The sequence below is a fragment of the Panulirus ornatus genome, chromosome 19 (assembly GCF_036320965.1).
Source record: "Panulirus ornatus isolate Po-2019 chromosome 19, ASM3632096v1, whole genome shotgun sequence".
In the NCBI taxonomy this organism is placed as follows: Eukaryota; Metazoa; Arthropoda; class Malacostraca; order Decapoda; family Palinuridae; genus Panulirus; species Panulirus ornatus.
The window spans coordinates 63,937,874-63,955,998 of NC_092242.1; the positions used below are offsets into that span (position 1 = coordinate 63,937,874).

At 45.1% G+C, this 18,125-nt stretch overlaps 1 protein-coding gene across 2 annotated transcripts in view; it reads left to right on the plus strand.

Moving 5' to 3' along the window:
* Window positions 1-18,125, plus strand: part of LOC139755593 (uncharacterized) — a 219,165-nt gene that overhangs the window by 193,906 nt on the left and 7,134 nt on the right. The gene's annotated exons all lie outside the window — the stretch shown is intronic.

Here is an 18,125-nt window from a genome sequence, read left to right on the forward strand (position 1 = left end):
GTTTGAATAATTAACTGTCAATTTTGAAACAAAAAGTTTTTTGAGCCAAAAAAATACCCTGAACTAATACCTTGGATTTTTTGCATTTTTCTCAGAAAAATAGATTTCCTTTAAAGATTCATTATAAGAAGTATTTTTCATGCTGAATACAAATCTGGTGTTAAAATGACCTCTACTCGCCTTTATGACACTCAATTTCGCTTTTGAATGAAGTCAATTTTTAAATATTTCCTTTCCTTTCCATCCTATTTAGTCTGTTCTCAAGGGTGACTGACAGCAACATGATATATTTTCCAAGATTATTTCAAGTATAGAAGTGTTTGAATAACTTAACTGTCAATTTTGAAACAAAAAGTTTTTTGAGCAAAAAAATACCCTGAACTATTACCTTGGATTTTTCGCATTTTTCTCAGAAAAATAGATTTCCTTTAAAAATTCATTATAAGAAGTATTTTTCATGCTGAAAACAAATCTGGTGTTAAAATGAGGTTTAGTCGTCTTTATGACCTTCAATTTACCAGTTAAATGAAGTCATTTTTTTAAATATTTCTGTTCCTTTGCATCGTATTTACTCTGTACATATGGGTGACTGACGTTATCATGATGTATTTTCCAAGATTATTTCAAGTATGGAAGTGTTTGAATATTTGATTTCTCAATTTTGAAACAAAAAGTTTTTGAGCCAAAAAAATACCCTGAACTATTACCTTGGATTTTTCGCATTTTTCTCAGAAAAATAGATTTCCTTTAAAGATTCATTATAAGAAGTATTTTTCATGCTGAATACAAATCTGGTGTTAAAATGACCTTAACTCGCCTTTATGACACTCAATTTCGCTGTTGAATGAAGTCAATTTTTAAATATTTCCTTTCCTTTGCATCCTATTTAGTCTGTTCTCAAGGGTGACTGACAGCAACATGATATATTTTCCAAGATTATTTCAAGTATAGAAGTGTTTGAATAACTTAACTATCAATTTTGAAACAAAAAGTTTTTTGAGCAAAAAAATACCCTGAATTTCGCATTTTTCTCAGAAAAAAAGATTTCCTTTAAAAATTCATTATAAGAAGTATTTTTCATGCTGAAAACAAATCTGGTGTTAAAATGAGGTTTATTCGTCTTTATGACCTTCAATTTACCAGTTAAATGAAGTCATTTTTTTTAAATATTTCTGTTCCTTTGCATCGTATTTACTCTGTACATATGGGTGACTGACGTTATCATGATGTATTTTCCAAGATTATTTCAAGTATGGAAGTGTTTGAATATTTGATTTCTCAATTTTGAAACAAAAAGTTTTTTGAGCCAAAAAATACCCTGAACTATTACCTTGGATTTTTTGCATTTTTCTCAGAAAAATAGATTTCCTTTAAAGATTCATTATAAGAAGTATTTTTCATGCTGAATACAAATCTGGTGTTAAAATGACCTTAACTCGCCTTTATGACACTCAATTTCGCTGTTGAATGAAGTCAATTTTTAAATATTTCCTTTCCTTTGCATCCTATTTAGTCTGTTCTCAAGGGTGACTGACAGCAACATGATATATTTTCCAAGATTATTTCAAGTATAGAAGTGTTTGAATAACTTAACTATCAATTTTGAAACAAAAAGTTTTTTGAGCAAAAAAATACCCTGAACTATTACCTTGGATTTTTTGCATTTTTCTCAGAAAAATAGATTTCCTTTAAAGATTCATTATAAGAAGTATTTTTCATGCTGAATACAAATCTGGTGTTAAAATGACCTCTACTCGCCTTTATGACACTCAATTTCGCTTTTGAATGAAGTCAATTTTTAAATATTTCCTTTCCTTTCCATCCTATTTAGTCTGTTCTCAAGGGTGACTGACAGCAACATGATATATTTTCCAAGATTATTTCAAGTATAGAAGTGTTTGAATAACTTAACTGTCAATTTTGAAACAAAAAGTTTTTTGAGCAAAAAAATACCCTGAACTATTACCTAGGATTTTTCGCATTTTTCTCAGAAAAATAGATTTCCTTTAAAAACTCATTATAAGAAGTATTTTTCATGCTGAAAACAAATCTGGTGTTAAAATGAGGTTTATTCGTCTTTATGACCTTCAATTTACCAGTTAAATGAAGTCATTTTTTTAAATATTTCTGTTCCTTTGCATCGTATTTACTCTGTACATATGGGTGACTGACGTTATCATGATGTATTTTCCAAGATTATTTCAAGTATGGAAGTGTTTGAATATTTGATTTCTCAATTTTGAAACAAAAAGTTTTTTGAGCCAAAAAATACCCTGAACTATTACCTTGGATTTTTTGCATTTTTCTCAGAAAAATAGATTTCCTTTAAAGATTCATTATAAGAAGTATTTTTCATGCTGAATACAAATCTGGTGTTAAAATGACCTTAACTCGCCTTTATGACACTCAATTTCGCTGTTGAATGAAGTCAATTTTTAAATATTTCCTTTCCTTTGCATCCTATTTAGTCTGTTCTCAAGGGTGACTGACAGCAACATGATATATTTTCCAAGATTATTTCAAGTATAGAAGTGTTTGAATAACTTAACTATCAATTTTGAAACAAAAAGTTTTTTGAACAAAAAAATACCCTGAACTATTACCTTGGATTTTTTGCATTTTTCTCAGAAAAATAGATTTCCTTTAAAGATTCATTATAAGAAGTATTTTTCATGCTGAATACAAATCTGGTGTTAAAATGACCTCTACTCGCCTTTATGACACTCAATTTCGCTTTTGAATGAAGTCAATTTTTTTCATGCTGAATACAAATCTGGTGTTAAAATGACCTCTACTCGCCTTTATGACACTCAATTTCGCTTTGTTAATGAAGTCAATTTTTAAATATTTCCTTTGATAATAGTAATGATAATAATAATGATAATAATAATGATAATGATAATAATAATAATAATAATAATGATAATAATAATAATGATAATAATAATAATAGATGATAATGATGATAATAATAATAGATAATAATGATAATAATAATAATAATAATAATAATAATAATAATAATAATGATAATAATTATGATAATAATAATAATAATAATAATAATAATAATAATAATAATAATAATCATAATGATAATAGATAAGAGGGTAGGGTGTATGCTTTCCTTTTCTTTCGTTTTTCAGTAGATCAAGATAAGACAAGAGTAATATAAGTGGGCGAGAACTGGTGGGGGTAGTGCGGAGGCGTGGGTGTTGAGGTGTTGGTCAGGTTGCACACGTCTGTATGGGCTTGGAAGGGTCAGCTTTTGGGGGATCTGCTGACCTCAGGGAAGGTTGTCCTACCCCTATATTCGTGGCTGAATCTCTCTCTCTCTCTCTCTCTCTCTCTCTCTCTCTCTCTCTCTCTCTCTCTCTCTCTCTCTCTCTCTCTCTCTCTCTCTCTCTCTCTCTCTCTCTCTCGTGAGTGGCGCCGTGGGTACGGCCGGGTTGGTGGGGTTCGACTGGGGTCCTCAGGTTTAACAGTAGAGGCAGTGACCAGCCGGAGACACGCTTAATTGCCCGTCGTATTGACTATGCATCTGGTGAGGAGGGCTGGACATTCCGCTCCCCCAGCCACGTACCGCCAGGGAATGTTCCACCCTCACTACTCACCGCGTCTGCTTGACCGTCATGGACCGAAGCTGTTACCCGTCACGGACCGCGTCTGTTGCCCGTCACATGCCTCGTCTGTTGCCCGTCACATGCCTTGTCTGTTGCGATGGACTCCGTCTGTTACGCTCGCTATAGACAGCGTCTGTCTGTCTGTTACCCGTCACACACCACGTCTCTTCCTTCGTCACACACCACGTCTGTAGCCCGCTACACATCACTTCTGTTGCCCGTCACATACCACATCCGTTGCCCAGAGAGACCCTTGAGCACGAAGGTACGACCCTTGAGCACGAAGGTACGACCCTTGAGCACGACGGCGTGACTCACAACTGTACGACCCTCGAGCACGACGGTACGACCCCTGAACAGGACGATACGACTTTTAAATTTGACGGAGTGACCTTCGACCTGACCCTTTTCATTGTATTTGTGTCGATGTAAATAAAAGACTCCGCCAGTTTACATACGTGAGCAGTTAGGACGAGGTGCGACCAACCGTATGAAATACAGATAAGGAAGATAAAGAGATATGAACCCTTGATTATGCAGATGATACGCAGTGGATGGCGACCATTAGCGATGTATAACGTGTAAAGAAATGATAAACACACGGAATGAAAAATGAATGATGCTACACGGCTCTGGGATAGACACCATTCCCAGAGAGTAGGCAGACAAGAACACGGAATGATACGGGCGTAGGTAGGTAGTGGCGGGGGGTCAAATCAAAACATGAGTGTTGATGGTCAAGGGAGATTGGTCCCGTGTTGTGTCGTGTTGGCTGACGACACCCCACTCCCCAGCGACGACGCTATCGTATACAGGTGATCCCTCATTATCTCCCCATTATTCTCATCCCTCATTATCTCCCCATCATTCTCATCCCTCATTATCTCCCCATCATTCTCATCCCTCATTATCTCCCCATCATTCTCATCCCTCATTATCTCCTCATCATTCTCATCCCTCATTATCTCCCCATCATTCTCATCCCTCATTATCTCCCCATCATTCTCATCCCTCATTATCTCCCCATCATTCTCATCCCTCATTATCTCCCCATCATTCTCATCCCTCATTATCTCCCCATCATTCTCATCCCTCATTATCTCCCCATCATTCTCATCCCTCATTATCTCCCCATCATTCTCACCCGCATTTGCATATTTGGATCAATCCTTTCATCCCCCCACCACCGTATGTTGACTGGGTTATTTTGACTTATTGTATTCACGATTGTGTAAGCGAGGCAGCAGAAACACATCAGTAAACCCCCACACCTCCTTCTTCCACACACACACACACACACACACACACACACACACACACACACACACACACACACACACACCCGTCCACACCTCCTCCAACAGACCCGTCCCATACCTCATGACCACTCAAGACCCGGCTTCTGTTTACTCTGCCGTGCCTCCACCTCCCCTCCGTCCCAGCAAACTCCCACGTCCCACACTGAGGAAGAGTTTGTGACGGTGGCCCCGCCCCGCCCCGCCCCGCCCCGCCTGGCAGAGGGGGGGAGGAGGTGGTGGGTGTGTGCGTCCCAGATGGAATATGTCAAAGCTCTGGTTCCCGGGGCAGGCATCAGGTCATTGACGTCCGGCCTTTTTGTTTCGCCAGGCCTGCAAAAACGCAATTCTCGGCTGCCGCTGGCGCGGGGCTGCCAGCCGACTCCACCTTGGTCGGCAGGGTCGCTGGTCGGTCGGTCGGTCGGTCGGTCGGTCTGGTAGTTGGTGCTGAGTGTAGTGGTAGTGGTGGTGATATAGTAGTAGTGTTGATGTAAGGGGTGAATGTAGCGGTCGTGCAAGTCTGATTGTATAGTGTTAGCATTGTCGCTGTGGTGGTAATCGTGTGGAGGTAATGTAGGGGTAAGGTAGTGGTGTTGTATGGGCAGGTGTAGTGGGGGGTGATGTATGGGTACTGAAGTGGTGATGTAGGAGTACTGGGGTGTATGGGAGCACATGGGATGGACGGGTAACACAAGACATTACGGTACTTAACGAGGTTGTCTGCTGGAAGACGGTGAGAGTATTCGTTTTATTCCCAATTTATGTAGATGGAGACAGGATAGTGAAGCAGAAGGCTCCATCCTACCCACTAGTATAGATGGAGACAGGATGGTAAAGCAGAAGCCTCTATCCTCCCCACTAATATAGATGGAGACAGGATAGTAAAGCAGAAAGCTCTATCCTCCCCACTAATATAGATGGAGATGGGATAGTGAAGCAGAAGGCTCCATCCTGCCCACTAGTATAGATGGAGAGGGGATATTAAGCAGGAGGCTCCTCCCCGCCCTCCATATTATCCCTGATTACTGTATGTATCATGATCTAACACCACAGAAAGGCCGACACGTCGATGATTTGAGTTTCAGTTCTTTTTTAAACTCTTTTTTTTTCAATATATTACATTGGATACCACGGTATGACGTGTCACTCTTCCTTCTTGCGCGTATGTATTGAGTGGTTTGCTGTTGGGTAAAGCTGTGTGTTGCTTTACGTCTGGCCAGTACGCAAGGAGAACGGTCATCTTCGTGAAGATGAAGTTGTCGGATCCACCGTCTCGCAATCCACCGTCTCGGATCCACCGTCTCGGATCCACCGTCCCGGATCCACCGTCTCGGATCCACCGTCTCGGATCCACCGTCTCGGATCCACCGTCTCGCAACAGCTAACTAGATCGTAGCTTTGACATGTGACGTAGGTTTGGATTTTTTTTTCCCCCCATCTTCTGTTCCTGGGAAATTGGTTGTGTTGTGCCCGCGGTGCACTCCAGGTACGGTCTAGCGTCAACACTGAATTCCAGTACGTGTTGGATGAGGTAGCCCAACCCAGGCCGTCATTGAGAAGGTCCCCCGTTTTCAATCGATCATGTCCCCCAGGTCCTGTCACCACTCTCCCCAGAATGCCCCGCGCCCCCCACCCACTCCCTCCCTCCGTTTTCTTCTGTGTCCCCAGGTCTCATCACCGTCTCAGGACGCCTCGTCCACCTGTGTCCCCAGGTACCATCACCGTCCCAGGACGCCTCCTGTCCCCTCTACCTCCTCGGGTCCCACCACCGTCCCCAGTACGCACGACCCTTTCCCCCTTGTGTGTCCCCCCATGGCCCTACCATTGTCTCAGGACAAACCCCACCACCCGACCACCACCCCCTTTCCCCCTGGCCATGATGAAGGTCTTCATCACCCGGAGAGGACCATCAGGGACCCACGAGGCCCTGGGACCACTGGCCCGACGCCGAAGTAATCGAGCGAATATGGGGGTCTCGCAAGCGGCTCTCCGGCCGCTTGCGATGTCGGCCGAGAGGACCACGGCCGGCGGCGGGTCCCGGTCCCATACCGGCCCGGGACCATCGTATCCCGAGACCCACCAGCAGCCGCCGTCCCCCTGGCGGTAGTCCTAAAATCTGTGGTCGACTCTTGTCTCAATCTTTGGTACGATATCGGGATTGAGTCGTCCGTCCATCTCTCTCTCTCTCTCTCTCTCTCTCTCTCTCTCTCTCTCTCTCTCTCTCTCTCTCTCTCTCTCTCTCTCTCTCTCTCTCTCTCTATTCTCGTTCGTGCGTTTTCCTTAGTAGTTGACGATGTTACTTGGTGCTCCAGGGTGTTACTTGGTGCCCCAGGGTGTTACTTAGTGCACCAGGGTGTTATTTGGTGCTCCAGGGTGTTACTTGGTGCACCAGGGTGTTACTTGGTGCTCCAGGGTGTTACATGGTGCTCCAGGGTGTTACTTGGTGCACCAGGGTGTTACTTGGTGCACCAGGGTGTTACTTGGTGCTCCAGGGTGTTACTTGGTGCACCAGGGTGTTATTTGGTGCACCAGGGTGTTACTTGGTGCACCAGGGTGTTACTTGGTGCTCCAGGGTGTTACATGGTGCACCAGGGTGTTACTTGGTGCCCCAGGGTGTTACTTAGTGCACCATGGTGTTATTTGGTGCACCAGGGTGTTACTTGGTGCTCCAGGGTGTTACTTGGTGCTCCAGGGTGTTACATGGTGCTCCAGGGCCGGAACCATGTTGACAGAGGTGTTACATAGTGATGCAGAGGTCGAGGTCTTGTTCACGGTGGTGTTACGTGGTGTTCCAGGGCCGGGATCCTGGTTGCACCAGTCCTGAAGTAACACTCTTGTCCACACCGGCTTGACCCACCCCCACCCTTGTTCAAGGCTGTTCTCATACATCCCTTTGTTGTATTCTTTGTTTGTTAATACCAATGTTGATATATTGGATTGATGCATCGTTATATGTCGTTTTGTACATGATTCAGCTACTGTATTTTAACTGGTCAGCTGCTGTATTTTCACTGGTCGGCTACTGTATTTTCACTGGTCGGCTACTGTATTTTCACTGGTCGGCTGCTGTAGCCTTCATCGGTCAGCCAGTGTAGTTCTTCACAGTTTGATAGTTTTTTTTTTCTTCACTCTGTATCTGTTGTATTCTCCCCCCACCCTCCTCCCAATCAGGCATTGTATTGTCTCCAATCGCCTCTCTCACGAATGGACCGTAACGTTACCTGCTGCAGGGGAGAGCGCTTCGTACCCAGAGCTGGAGGTACCTGTGGTTCTCCCCACACACACACACACACACACACACACACACACACACACACACACACACACCACCCCCTACCTCTCCTCCCCTCTCCCACTCTCCCCCCTCCCCCCTGGTCATTCATAACATCGTTGAAATTCATCCATCTCTCTCTCTCTCTCTCTCTCTCTCTCTCTCTCTCTCTCTCTCTCTCTCTCTCTCTCTCTCTCTCTCTCTCTCTCTCTCTCTCTCTAGGGGGTTGGGGGGAAGGCGAGGGGGAGGATATGTTTGTTCCGTTTGGGGGGAGGAAGGAGGGGAGGAGGGAAGGGGGTTCATTTTGTTATCGGGTCATGGTTCGCGTTCCCGTCGGGGTCCTACGTGTGTTTTGTCACCGGGTCTGGCTTGGGAGGTATGCTGGGGGGGCTGGGGCTGGGGCTGGGGCTGGGGTAGCTTTGGTATTCCCTAAGACAGTCGTGGGCAAGCTTGGAGCTGGGGTGGTGGTGGTGGGGATGGTGGTGGAGTCCGGGATGCACGGTATTTGAGCCAGTGAGTCAGTGTACCGAGGTGTGTGTCGGTGGGTGTGTTGCTAGGTCGTGAAGCATGGCAGGTGTGGCCAGGTGTGTTGTCTGTTGATGTCTGCTTGCGACAACGGACGCAAAATTAATCATCGTATTCAGGGTTACATTAGAGTGGTACCCCCCCTTTTACTCATGGTGTATACTGATGATTCTGTCTGTCTGTCTGTCTGTCTGTCTTTCTGTCTGTCTTTCTGTCTGTCCCTCTTGGGATAAACCGGCCAATTGTGGAAGCACAGTCCCTTCGACACGAGTGGGTCGAGTGGCAACGACGGTTCGACCGTAAGGTCACGAGAGGTAACAGGAGATAACAGGAACATACGTGAATGCGTATGAGGGAGAGAGAGAGAGAGAGAGAGAAGAGAGAGAGAGAGAGAGAGAGAGAGAGAGAGAGAGAGAGAGAGAGAGAGAGAGAGAGAGATGCAGGCATCACCAAGGCCTTCGTATGAAGAAGGCACGTCTCCACTGGATGCCACAGTCAGGTCTCCCTGGCCAGCAGTCGCAGCGCCTCACTTCAGGTGTACGGCCACGAGCAAGACGGTGTTCCTAAGAGTCATAAAAACCGTCGCGCTCAAGGGTCGTACCGTCGTGCTCAAGGGTCGTACCGTCGTCCCCATCTGTCGTGCCTAAGGATCGTACCGTCGTGATCATGGGTCGTACCATCGTGATCAGGGGTCGTACCGTCGTGCTCAAGGGTCATACCGTCGTCCCCATCTGTCGTGCCTAAGGGTCGTACCGTCGTGATCAAGGGTCTTATCATCGTGCTCAAGGGTTGTACCGTCGTGCCCAAGGGTCATACCGTCGTGATCATGGATCGTACCATCGTGGTCAAGGGTCGTATCATCGTGATTAAGAGTCGTACCATCGTGATCATGGGTCGTACCATCGTGATCAAGGGTCGTACCATCGTGATTAAGAGTCGTACAGTCGTGATCAAGGGTCGTAGCATTGTTCTCAAAGAGTTAAGGCGACAACCGAAGGAATTTCATTGTCGGGCAAAAGTCCTATTTATCCTCAGCTGGATTCCTTCCTCATTCCAGCTCTGTTCCTACCTCACTCCTGCTCTGTTCCCACCTCATTCCTGTTCTATTCCAACCTCATCTCCTGCTTTTATTCCTACCCACGTCATTCCTGCTATGTTCCTCCTTCGTCCACCTCTGTTCCACTTTCATTCTTCATTCTCCCTTCCTCCCCCGTGACTTCCTTCATTCCCTACCATTGTTATCTTGTCTGATGTTCATCCATCATGTATCGCGATGTGTCTCTGTCTGTATCTTTGTCATTATTGTTATTATTATTTATCTTTTCCTTTTAGTCAGCGGGAGTGGCTACTTGTACTACCCGAGGCCATCTTGGGACCACCACGCCCAACACGTTGGTATTAAGCAAGATTTTATATACTTTTGTTGACCCCCCCTCCCTCTCCCCCCTATTTTTGTGCTTTTTTAGGGGGGACTTTTTGATTGTTATCCGTCCCCCTTTTTTGTAAGTATTTTAAACGCATTTGATCTCTTCTTTTTTTTTCAAACGTTGGTATCAAGTCTACTTTTGTATACTTTTGTTAAAGGATTTTTTTCCCCTTTTTTGGATTTTTTTTCCTCGCCACGCCCTTTTTTTGTATTTTGATACTTGACATTAATTTTTTTTGTCAATTTCTTGATTGGAATGCGAAATGCTCGTATCATATGCTCGCTTTTGTATGTTTTTGTTAATCCCTTTTTTCATCATTCTACTTAGCTTTTTATCCTTGAGTTTGTTTAGCTCGTTTTTGATCCGCGTTTCATTTCTAGTCTTACAAACAGTAGCCTATTTTTTTTTTTGTCTACTTTTTGTTTACTTTTTCTATTCTTTTTCCAAGCCCCTTTTTCTCTTTACTTTTTTTTTTCTTTGAATGTAGTTATAGTTGATCGACATTTTGTGACATTCGTTTCTTCCTACTCCAGCCTATGTTCAGGGTAAACCTTTTTTTTTTTCATAATTTTGTGCTTTTGTGGGGGAGAGGGAGGTCTTTTCCCCACCCACCCTTATTGTATGTCTTTTAAGAATTTTGTTTCACCCTAGGAAATGTTAGCATGTTGCCTGCTTTTGTATGATTGTTAACCCTTTTTTGTGCTCTTTGGAGCTTATATATATATATATATATATATATATATATATATATATATATATATATATATATATATATATATATATATATATGTATATATATTGGCATTTGATCCAATCTTAAGGATTTTGTTTCTCTTTCCTCATTTCACTCATAATGCATTGCTGTGTCTCGTACTTTCGTGTTTATTGATTAATCAGTAAGATTATTATTCTTGGAAAACTTTTATTTACTTTTGTTTATTACTATATTCTTTTTATGGCAGCATCTCCATCACACATATCCCTATTTTTTCAATTATTTTCTCCGTTTCTGTCCCAGTTTTAGAATTCACTATCTCAATTTTTTTTGGAGATATATACGTGTGATGTGTTTTGGTATGAAAGATACATTTTTTCAAACGCTCTCGATACCCCCTTTTTGTGCATTTTGTAAAATTTCCACAAGATCGTGTCCCCTCTATCTTTATTCTTTTCATTATTGCATAGTTTTCACTTCCCTTCTTCTTGCACCATTGATATGAATGTTTTCTTTTGCCGTTGTGTTCATTGCTATTTGGGAAATTCGACTTACGAGGTATTTTATCTTATTTTTTTCTGTGAGGGAGTTGGTGTTTGACAATGTTAGTATTTGTTTATCATCAGTGATTGATTAGCTAATTTGTCTTCCTTGTCCATTATGTTAATCATTTGCCATTCGACCCTGGGCGGGCGGCCCGGGAATGGGTCACGGTCGGGAACGGTAACCGCGAGGCAACTCACCCTCGTGTGAGGCACACTCAAGTCCTATTCACTTGCCTTAGTATAAGACACACTTGAGTGTGTCTTATGCAATACGCTCGCCAGACGGGTTAGGGGTCCCGGAGCGCGTGTTGCCCGTCTGGTTGATGTATCGTTGTATCAGCTGTTGATGTTGTTGTATCGGCTTTTGATGTATTGTTGCATCACAGTGCTGATGGTCGTGTGTGTTGATGTTGTCTTGATAGTAATACAGACTTAGTTGGAAATTGTTTTCACATATATTATTATTATTATTATCATTATTATTATTATCATTATTATTATTATTATTGTTATTATTATTATTATTATTATTATTATTATTATTATTATTATTATTATTATTATTAATATTATTATTATTATTATCATCATCATTATGATTATCATCAGCGTCAACAACATCAACATCATTATCATTACGGTAATCATCATGTTGGATTTCATTATGACCAGCATCATTATATCCATCATTCTCGTATCACTCACATAGTATCATCGATTTTCTCATTATCAGTATTGTGACCACCGTAAGCCTCATCATTATTCTCATCACCACATCACTACGATTGTCACCTTTGTCTGAAAACCGAGGCCATAAAGCTGTCATTAGATCTAGGAGGGGAACCTCATACAACTGATGTTATGATAGGCATTTCAGAGATGGGAGCCTCAGTCCACTGAAACTTCTAAAACATTGTTTACAAGGGACCTTCACACCACTGAACCACAGTAGGTCGGGATCTCCATACCGCTGAAGAAAAAAAACACGAATGTTCCTGTAAACTGGTAACTCACACCACTGAGGTTCCAGAGACATGAGAGGGAAGGGAGGGACGTTAACCCTGACGGGAGAGGTGGGAGCTGGATGCCGGTGAGAGTTATCTTGGGCGGACCGACGTGGGCAACGCCTCTGGTCGCTAACACACTGACCCGCTGCAGCGGCCGCCCTCCGAGGTTATCTGCACAGGGATTGCAGAGGCGCATGCGCACTCCTTCGGCGTCGCATTTATGGCACAAGAGGCGTGTAAGCCCCGAGATACAGCTGACTGATCAGCAAATATGTCATTCTGGGTATTTTAACTGGCGATCACGTCAACATTATGGAGTTGTTAGAGAACAGTACCCAATGAGCATGAAGGTACGACCCTTGAGCACGACGGTACGACCCTTAAGCGCAGGCGGACGACCTTTGAGTTTAATGGCCTGGCCTTTGACCGGACGCTTTATGGTCGTGCTCAAGGGCCGTGCCGTTGTGCCGAAGAGGTTAGAGTTGCCAGGGAAGTATTCCTACAATTTTGTTTACCTCTTGGGGTGGACGCTGGTATGGAAGTGTTAAAAGATTACGAGTTTGTTGTTTTCTGCCTTTTGATTTTGAAAGGGTCAGTTTGTATAGAACTTCGGAAAACAGCAAGTACTTGGGCCATTGGCCTGTCTGTTAACGTACCATGTCTTGATTGTGTAGTGCCAAGCCCTGGGACCTCTGGATCTTACCCAGGTCACGACCCCTAGACCTGAACCAGGACTCGAGTGATTGACCCAGCCCAAGGCTCGGGCTGGGAGAGTGAACCAAGAGTAATTCCCCTTTGAACCAACCCGGGACACGAATTCTGAACACGAAACCAGGATCCTGACCTGACCTTATCTAGGACCCAGCCCAGTGAGAATCGAGGTCCCGCTCAGTGCCTGGTATACAATATGAGCCAAACCCGTTTCCTCTTAGCTGTTTTGACCCAGACTCGAGGATCTGTTTACTCTTCGAACCTTTCTTTTTATCTGCTTTTTGGTGAAGTCACTTGTTTGATTTTCCTAATGTTTAGATATATTTGTCCATAGTGCTTATAGTGTGTGTGTGTGTGTGTGTGTGTGTGTGTGTGTGTGTGTGTGTGTGTGTGTGTGTGTTGTATTCATTACAAGAGAGAGAGAGAGAGAGAGAGAGAGAGAGAGAGAGAGAGAGAGAGAGAGTCTAAAACGCTTCAGAAGCAGTGAGATCCACCAGGTGGCTCAGCGCAGTATATGGTACTTTGCAGAGCCACAGTTTGTTTGTGACTGTAGTTGTCTTGTTGTTAGTTCAGACTGTAGCTACTGTTGTTGTTGCTGTTGTATCGTGGTGAGGGTACTGTAGCACCAGCCTGGGCACACACAAATCCCCAGTCGTAACGAATGGTCCCTGTACTAATTAACTTCTAATTAATGGTTCTTCTCTTTTATGCTATCGAAACGGGACATTTATCTTCTTTCTAATTAACCACTTGAGCACACGACGGAACGACCCTTAAGCACGTCGGTGCGACCCAGGATCGACGCCCAAGATCACGGCCGTCTTTTAAGGGCAGTTCACTCGTTCTCATGGGGTTGAATTGGGTGTTAGGTTTCTTATATCATACGTGCTGTCACTCACGCGTTGGCCAGTGGACAGAATGGTAGTTTATGGTCGTTATGCTGGTTGTATGGTAGTTAATGGTCGTTATGTTGGTTGTATGATAGTTAATGGTTATGTTGGTTGTCTGGTACCTTAAGGGTCATTATATTGGTTGTATGGCAGTTCATGGTCGTTGTGTTGGTTATCTGGTAGCTAAGGGTCATTATGTTGGCTGTATGGTAGTTAATGGTTGTTCTGTTGGTTGTATGGTAGCTAAATGTCATTATGTTGTTTATATGGTAGTTTAGGCCTGTTTGGTTCGCTGATGAATATGAGTCAGGTGCGTTAAGTGGTTAAGTCAGGTGGTGTCAGCTAAGTGGTGTCAGCTAAGTGGGGTCAGTTTGATTTATTGAATTAGATTATGTAATGTCAGCCAACGAAAGTGTCGTTAGCTGATTTGAATATTGCAAAATGAGGTAACTGGTGTCTAAAGTGGGTTGTTATGCGGCTTGGAATTTATTAAGTAGTTTGAACTAACTTTTGATAGTGAAAAGTAGTAGTGTGACGCGAGGTGAGTGATGTCAGGAAAGCATGAGATCACCTAAGTGGTATTAAGTGTTGTTAAGTGAGAGAAGTGGTGTCAGGTAATCTCTGATCAGATTGATCAACATATGTTATCACAATCAAATTAATCACTTATTGTGACTTCAAATTGATGTTTTGTAGATATTTACGATGATTTGGATGTAGTTTGAAAATGACGTAGATCCACTGATGTAGGTTAATTGTAGTAAACACTGGTCACTTATCATGTTGCCTCATTAGAAGATGTTTCTCTTTATTTTCCTATTCATAGATACTAATTGGTGTATATATATATATGTTAATATATGTTGATTATCTCTACATCATATGTGTGTAATCATTAATGTGACCTTTGGGTGATATATAAACTTTTCTCTCATCTGTTCTCTGATTAAACATATATATATATATATATATATATATATATATATATATATATATATATATATATATATATATATATATATATATATATATATTAATCAGTAGTATAATCCTAATCTTAAGGTTATTGGAGGAGGATCCAATCCCATGTTATACAAGAGTAGTCTTACTAAACCGTGTTTTCTTCCTCGCCTGCTGCCGTAGGATCAGTGAACAGGTAGGGTCAAGTCGGGTCTTTGGTTCCCAATCCTCTTTCGATGGACCAAGTAGGCTTAGGGGGTTACTTAGGCCCGGGTGTATGTGTTCGCCTCCCTCTCCACTGCTCCCCTGACGTCCGTGTGTCTCCCTGCATGGCTGGCTTTAATTGGGTAGTTAAATGGCTCCCCTCCCCACTCCCCTGCTACGTCTTTGGGGTCCTTTGTGCCTTTGTTGGCGAGAGGAGGGAGGAGGTAGCAAGGCTATATAGGCCATAAGATGTGGGGGATTTCATTACAGGTGAGTTCTCTTCCCCTGGGGAGGGAAGGGGGGGGGGGTGGTCGACGAGTATTACCCACGTGTGGACATGGCCCAGGGTGGGTTTCACTTAGGGTAAGTCTTGCCCCAGGGGAGCTTCACCATGGGAGGGTGATAGGGGAAAGGGGGGAGGGGGGGGGAGTGGTCCTGTGACACCCATGGTAATCTTGAACCATCGGTGGGATTTGCCCCAAGACGAGGTGGCTCCATGGGGGTTACCTTCAGGTCGGCGTTCATTCCCCCGTGGGTAAAGGTACCACATTCCAGCTTCCTGGTGTAGCCTTTCACTTCCCTTTGAAAACCACAGCACGGCCTTTTGGAGGCACGACTGTACGACCCTTGAGCACGACGGTACGACCCTTGAGCACTATGTCGCGAACTCTTGGATGTGGTGGCGTAGCCTTTGACCTCATCCCTCAAGGGTCGTACCTTCGTACTCAAGGGTCGTGCCGATCTTACTTCAGGTCGTACCATCCTCCTCAAGGGTCGTACCCGTCATGTTTCGCAGGTTAAGTATCCCTTCAATAGCTGTTAGCTCGTACTAACGAGCAAGTTAGAGCAGTACCATCCTATATAGGCCAGAGATATGCTAATCATTATGAAGGTGTTCAACTGCTACAGTTTAACTTGTTACTTTCTCAGTGGCTTGCTTAGAGACCACTTCTGAATGGTCAGTGGCACAGATTCATGTTAGTCCAACAGCTTTGATTCATATATGACGTGAGCAACATATGTCCAGATAACCCATTTGCTGATATACCTATTTTCTAGCCCCAGGGGAGGGCTGCCAAGCCCCAGGGGAGGGCTGCCAAGCCCCAGGGGTGGACTACCAAGCCCCAGGGGAGGGCTGCCAAGCCCCAGGGGAGGACTGCCAAGCCCCAGGGGAGGGCTGCCAAGCCCCAGGGGAGGACTGCCAAGCCCCAGGGGAGGGCTACCAAGCCCCAGGGGAGGACTGCCGAGCCCCAGGGGAGGGCTACCAAGCCCCAGGGGAGGACTACCAAGCCCCAGGGGAGGACTACCAAGCCCCAGGGGAGGGCTACCAAGCCCCAGGGGAGGACCGCCAAGCCCCAGGGGAGGACCACCAAGCCCCAGGGGAGGGCTGCAAAGCCCCAGGGGAGGACTACCAAGCCCCAGGGGAGGACTACCAAGCCCCAGGGGAGGACCGCCAAGCCCCAGGGGAGGACCGCCAAGCCCCAGGGGAGGACTACCAAGCCCAAGGGGAGGACCGCCAAGCCCCAGGGGAGGACTACCAAGCCCCAGGGGAGGACCGCCAAGCCCCAGGGGAGGACTGCCAAGCCCCAGGGGAGGACTACCAAGCCCCAGGGGGCGGCTGCCGAGCCCCAGGAGGTGAACCGCGCCAGTAAGAAGCTTTGTGAGATTATCACTTGTTTATGACAAGTGTTGGTGACATGGTGGTGTGTGGCCAGGGCTGGGTGTAGCTTGGCCGTCCTCGGCCGAACTGCCAGGCGTAGTCTGGCAGGGGACCGCCCGGTGCTGGAGAACGTGCCGCCCACCGCTCACACCTTCTGCAGTAATAAGGTAGCACTCTGAGTGTGACCTCACTGTTCTGAGTGCAACCTCCCCCTGCACTTTTCGGTGTGACATCTCTCGTGCACTCTGAGTGTGACCTCACTGTTCTGAGTGCAACCTCCCCCTGCACTTTTCGGTGTGACATCTCTCGTGCACTCTGAGTGTGACCTCACTGTTCTGAGTGCAACCTCCCCCTGCACTTTTCGGTGTGACATTCTTTCGTGCACTCTGAGTGTGACCTCACTGTTCTGAGGGCAACCTCCCCTGCACTTTTCAGTGTGACCTCACTGTTCTCAGGGCAACCTCCCGTGCACTTTTCAGTGTGACATCTTTCGTGCACTCTGAGTGTGACCCCACGCTGAGTAGAACCTTCCCTGCTGCACTTTCGAGTGTGACCTCCCTCCTGCACTCTGCGTGCGACCTCCCTCCTGCACTCTGAGTGTGACCTTCTTTGCACTTTTGAGTGTGACCTCCTCCGTGCACTCTGAGTGTGACCTCACGCTGAGTATAACCTTCCCTGCACTTTTAAGTGTGACCTCCCGTCCTCCTGCACTCTTGAGTGTGACCTCTGTGCATTGCCCCGGCTTGTCAAGGCCTCTGCTCGTCTACCGAGACGGAGATGCATGAGGAAGACCCCCAGGGCCTTGTGTTGGGTCCTCCTCCATTCCTCTTCACTAGTGTTCACTCGAGACATCCTCACCACGAGACGTTCAAGCCATGGCACTCAGAGTGCACAAGGTCGTGGTTGACCTGAGTGGCTGGCTGGTGGAGTGAGCTGATGTTTTGAGTGAACAGCACCAGGGATGGTGTGTCCTGTTGCAGCGGCGGCGTCTGGCAACGTACCATCTGCCAGGATCAATTTCCTTTTTTTTTAATCAATTGTTTTTTTTTTTTAAGTTATTATTCTGTTCAGACTGCATGCTAGCTCCTCTCTCTCTCTCTCTCTCTCTCTCTCTCTCTCTCTCTCTCTCTCTCTCTCTCTCTCTCTCTCTCTCTCTCTCTCTCTCTCTCTCTCTAGGTAGGTAGGTAGGGTAGGGTAGGGTAGGGTAGTTACTTTTCCCCTGCATGTTCTTCTTCAGTTCTGTGCCCACCCTACCTTCGAAGACCATCTCTCTGCGGTCATGTCTTCTGCGG